Here is a 5,625-nt window from a genome sequence, read left to right on the forward strand (position 1 = left end):
CCCTGGGGTAGAGTGCTATGGAGTCATAGCTCACAGCAACCTCAAACTCTTGGGCTCAAGTGATTCTCTTGCTGAGTAGCTGGGACTACAGGTGCCCACCACAATGCCCAGTTATTTTTAGAGACGAGGTCTTGCTCTTGCTCAGGCTGGTCTCGAACTCCCAAACTCAGGCAATCCACCCTCCTTGGCATCCCAGAGTGCAATTGATACGATACAGTGAGTAAACTGGGGAAAGAGAGCACATTAGTGTGTCTGATGCTGGAAGAAGACCACAAACTGAGGGCTTGGGTCCATGTGCCCACAATAGAGAGAAGCCATCAAAGCACTTTATGGGTGGGGGGAGTGTGGCCTTATTTGGTTTATCACCCAGGCCCCTGGAAGGCCCTCAATAAACAGTGGCCATTAATACAGACTTGTCTGGTCTACTCTCTGCTGTCACCACCCAGGGGCCCATTTTGCTCAATCCATTGACAGCCAGCAACCCACAGGCTGCCAGGCGAGTTCAGAGCATCTAGGGAAGCACCCCTCAGCCCTACCCCGGGCAGACCTATCTGGAGTTCCCACCCCTTCCCCATCAGCTCCCTCCTATCTTGGTTTGTAGTAAAACCCTTCACTCTGGGAGAGCCCAGTGGGACCTGGAGAGGGTTGAGTTCAAGGTGGAATGAATGAATAGACTGCTTGACCGTGGTCTCCCAGGCCTGGTACAGCTTGAGTGGCTATGGGCTTTCTTTCTTTCAGATGAATCACTGCTCTGTGAGTCTGTGCCTGCATGCCTTCCCCGAACATGCTAACAGGAGTGAACTGGGTATGTCCCCACAACATACTACCCAGCTCCTCTTATGCATGGGCCCAGCACAAAGGACAAACAGGAGCTGCATGACAAGTATCTGCTAAGCGTTAGGGTGCATTCCTCATCTACAGGAGCGGACACGCTCTTATGTCCATATTGCAGGAGAAAAAACTGAGGCTTGAAAGGTTTGCTGGAGTGTCTAAGATCATGCAGCTGACCCAGCCCCTCTGGCCCCTATACTTCTTCTATAGTGCCACCCTGCTTCCATTGGTACAGATGGCCCCTGTGCCACTGTCTATGGTCTGGGAATCAATGTTATGGGCACGTAGGCCACGTGGACAGTGGTACAAAGGGCCCTGTTGTGCCAGGAAGGGGTTAATTGGGCTGCCCTCAGCTAGCTCTGGTTTGGAGTGAGACCAGTTGCTATGGCAACACCAAGGATTTTTTGGGGGGTGGGTGGGTGGGGGGAGACCAGCACAGCATGATCTTCTGAATCAATCAGTGGAAAACCCATATGTTTATTCTACAGTGAAACTCTCCCAGTGTCTTCTGGGACTACACGTGGCCACAAAGAGTGGTTGTGCCAGCAGGGGCACAGGCAAGGGGGTTCCCTGAGTGGGCAGAGGCCAAGAGGCCATGGCATTGCTGTGGCCTGTCACCAGCACTGCCCAGGGAGCCTAGGGATCCTGCTTTCAGCTACAGCTCCCAGGTAAAGCAGGAAAGAGCAGAGACTTGGAGCCAAAGGAGCCAAGTGTTCATTGATTAATTCATTCATCAGATACTGCCTGCTGACAATACACCAGCCCCTGTGCTAGGTGCTGGGACCTGGGGCTGTAGCTGGCAGCCAGACAGACTATGCACTCATGGAGCTTCCCTTCCAGGGGACCAGAAGTCCTTGACTTGGGCAAGTCCCTTGCTGAGCTCCTTGCAAAATGCAGCCAAAAATGCTGATAATGGATGAGATGGCATATGTGTGAATGCTCAGCACATAGTACGGCCAAATATGCAGCTATGGCGTAAATGCCTGTAGGCTTCTCACCTTTCCCTCCAGTGACAGAAGGTACCAAGTGATGATAAAACACATGAATGAGGGCCATGACCCTGTAATCCCAACACTCTGGGAGGCTGAGGTAGAAAGGTTTCTTGAGGCCAGGAGTTCAAGACCGGTCTGAGCAACATGGCAAGACTTCATCTCCACAAAAAATAGAAAAAGTATCTGGGTGTGATGGCCTGCACCTTTTATCCCAGCTACCCAGGAGGCTGTGACTGGAGGATCACTTGAGCCTAGAAATCTGAGGTCACAATGACTAAAATGAAGACACTATACTTCAGCCTGTGCCATAGAGTGAGACCCTAACTAAAAGCAAAAAAAAAAAAAAAAGCCTCATGAATGAGGAGCCCCAGGGTCTAAGGTTTGGGGGCATACTATGAACAAAATCAACATTCTGGGTCCCTAATCCTAGGACTTTGGGAGGCTACGTTGGGTGGTTTGCTTGAACTGAGGAGTCGTGATCAGCCTGAGCAAAAGTGAGACTCCATCTCTACTAAAAACAGAAAAATTAATCCGGCCACTGTGGGGGACAGCTGGAGCTGCTTAGAAAGCTGATGCAAGAGGATTGCTTGAGACCAAGAATTTGAGGATGCTGTGAACTATGATGACGCCACAGCACTCAACCCCAGGGTGACAGAGTAAGACTGTTTCAAAATAAACTCCATTCTGACCCAGTAGATGGATCTGGCTCTTCCATTACTGGGCATGGACCTTGGCTTCAGTTTGCCCATTTATTTTTATTTTTTATTTTTTTATTTTTTGAGACAGAGCCTCAAGCTGTCCCCCTGGGTAGAGTCCCATGGCATCACAGCTCACAGCAGCCTCCAACTCCTGGGCTCAAGCGATTCAGCTGGATTTGAACCTGCCAGCTCAGGTGTATGTGGCTGGCGCCTTAGCAGCTTGAGCCACAGGTGCCGAGCCAGTTTGCCCGTTTATAATGTAGAGGTGACCCTCTGATACTATAGGAGGTAATGTCCCTGAGTGGATGGGCAGCACCAAGTAGGTGCTTGACCATTCTGTTCTAGCATCTGAGCTACCCTCAGTCAGAAGAGCTACAAGGCCACAGATGACAAGATCCCAGGCCTGGTGTACCCATCAGTCCAGCTGTTTTTTTTTTTTTTTTTGCCTACAACCTGGACCCTAGTAGCGATCTCTTGATTTGGTTCAAGTTTGTTTTTTTGTGTGTGTGACAGAGTCTCACTATGCCACCCTTGGTAGTGCTATGGCATCATAGTTCACAGAAACCTCCAACTCTTGGGCTTGAGTGATTCTCTTGCCTCAGCCTCCCAAGTACCTGGGACTACAGGAGCCCACCACAACATGCAACTATTTTTTTGTTGAAGTTGTCATTGTTGTTTAGCTGGCCCAGGCTGGGTTCAAATGTGCCAGCCTGGGTGTATATGGCCAGTGCCCTACCCACAGAGCTACAGGCACCACCCTCAAGTTTGATTTTTCAAACCAGGCGACCCTAGTCAGGGAGAAAGCCCCTTCCCAATACCTACCTAGGATTTGCCAACTCTGCTCCCTGCTCTTCTCATCCTGTCCCTGGTCAGCCCTGAGCTGGTGTGCCCTGGGCTATGATGCAAGCCCACTAAGCTGGCTGAGACAGGACCTGACTCTGCTACCCTCCCCACAGCATGCCAGGCCTGTTCTGGTGCAAGGACTCCTGAGGTCCTCAACTCATCCCTGGTTGGGCTGGGAAGACCTGCTAGCGGGGGAGGACTTAGTGCTAGGTGCTGTGACCAAACCCACACTAAGGGAACCAGCAAAAAAGGAGAAAATCATTGAATAATTTCGTATTTGATATTTCAAAAATAAAAATCTTCAAAGCAGTCATCATGAGAAAATTCAAAGTGTTGAAGGACTTCCTCACACTTATTTTAAGGCTTACTATTGATTTTATTCTGTACTACTCAGGAGGGTCGAGATGCCCTAATCTTTTCCAAGCTTAGTGCCTCTAAAAGTTTTAATCAAGGTCTGAGAAATGGAAGTGGTGCGCACAGTGGGGGAGGGGGCTCCCCTGGAGTCTGTTTTGCATAACAGCTTCATCCCTGGAGGGCAGAGAGGGAAGGTGTTTTCCTCCTGCTGCAGTCTGACACCAAAGGAGGCGAGATGAAGCCTGGTTGGAGGTGGTGCTAATGAGATATCCAGCATTTTCTTCGTCTCTCTCCAATCTTGAATTTCCTTCTCCTCAGCTGGGTGTCAAGGTATGTATTTATACTAGGACAGGGCTTATCGTAGCTGTCATTTGTTTATGAAATTCTTTCTAGAAGATCAGTGGGCTGGCAGGAAGCTGGGGTTGGGGGCTGCAAGGTGAGCAGGCGACAGAGATCTAGAAACTCCCTGCCAGGCCAGCCTCTAAGCTGGAAACCTTTAGCAAAAAATCTAGCCAAACCATAGAAGAAAGGACAGGCAGACGGACACTCCTGGTAAACAATCCCCCTGCAGAGAAGTCAGAACACCTGGCCAGCAGAAGGAACGACGTGGATGGGAACAGAGGGGAAGGGAGCACAGGGGGGAATGTCTGAAGCTTCCCTTCCCTCCCCTCCCCTTTTTCCCCTCTCCTCCCCTCCCCTCTTCTTTTCTTCTTTTTTCTTTTCTTTCTTCCTTTTTTTTTTTTTAATGGACTTTATTTTTTAGAGCAGTTTAGCAAAATTGAGCAGAAAGTACAGAGATTTTGGCTGGGGCAGTGGCTCACACCTGTAATCCGAGCACGCTGGGAGGCCAAGACAGGTAGATTGCTTGAGCTCACAAGGTCAAGACCAGCCTGAGCAAGAGCAAGGGTCCATCTCTACTAAAGATGGAAAAAACTGGCTTGGCACCTGTAGCTAAGTGGCTAGGGCGCCAGCCACATGCACTGGAGCTGGCGGGTTTGAATCTGGCCCAGGCCTGCCGGATAACAATGACAACTATAACCAAAAAATGGCTGATTTGTGGTGGGCGCCTGTGGTCCCAGCTACTTGGGAGGCTGAGGCAAGAGATTTGCTTGAGCCCAAGAGTTTGAGGTTGCTGTGAGCTGTGATACAACGGCAGTCTACCAAGGGTGACAAAATGAGACTCTGTCTCAAAAAAACAAACAAACAACAACAAAAAAAACTAGCCAGGCATAGTGGTGGGCACTTGTAGTTCCAACTAGTCGGAAGGCTGAGGAAAGAGGATAAGTCAAGCCCAAGAGTTTGAGATTGCTGTGAGCTATGATACTATGGTACTCTACCCAGGGTGGCAGAGTGACACTCTGTCTCAAAAAAGAAAAGAAAAAGAAGTACAGAAATTTCCCATGTACCCCATGCCCATATATCTGCCGTTGCCATCCTCCCAGACCAGGATGGTACATTCATGAGAGTTCATGAACCTACACTGACACATCAGTATCACCTAAAGTCCACAGTTCACGTTGGGGCTCAATCTTGGTGCTATACATTCTATGGGTTTTGACAAATGCATAATGACATGTATCACCATCCAAGTAGCCTACAGATAGTGTCACTGCCCTGCAAATCCTCTGTCCTCTGCCTGTTCATCCTCTCTCCTCCCCACCCCTGGCAATCACTGATCTTTCTTTTTTTGGCCGGAGCTGGGTTTGAACCCACCACCTCCGGTATATGGGGCCGGCGCCCTACTCCTTTGAGCCACAGGCACCACCCAACCATTGATCTTTTTACTGTCTTCGTAGCTTTGCCTTTTCCCAAATGTCACACAGTTGGAAACATACTGCAGCCTTTCCACATTGCCTTTACGTTTCCTCCATGTTTTTTCATAACTTGATAGCTCATTTCTTTCTTTC

The sequence above is a fragment of the Otolemur garnettii genome, unplaced genomic scaffold (assembly GCF_000181295.1).
Source record: "Otolemur garnettii isolate 467f Iridium unplaced genomic scaffold, OtoGar3 scaffold00020, whole genome shotgun sequence".
Taxonomy (NCBI): Eukaryota; Metazoa; Chordata; class Mammalia; order Primates; family Galagidae; genus Otolemur; species Otolemur garnettii.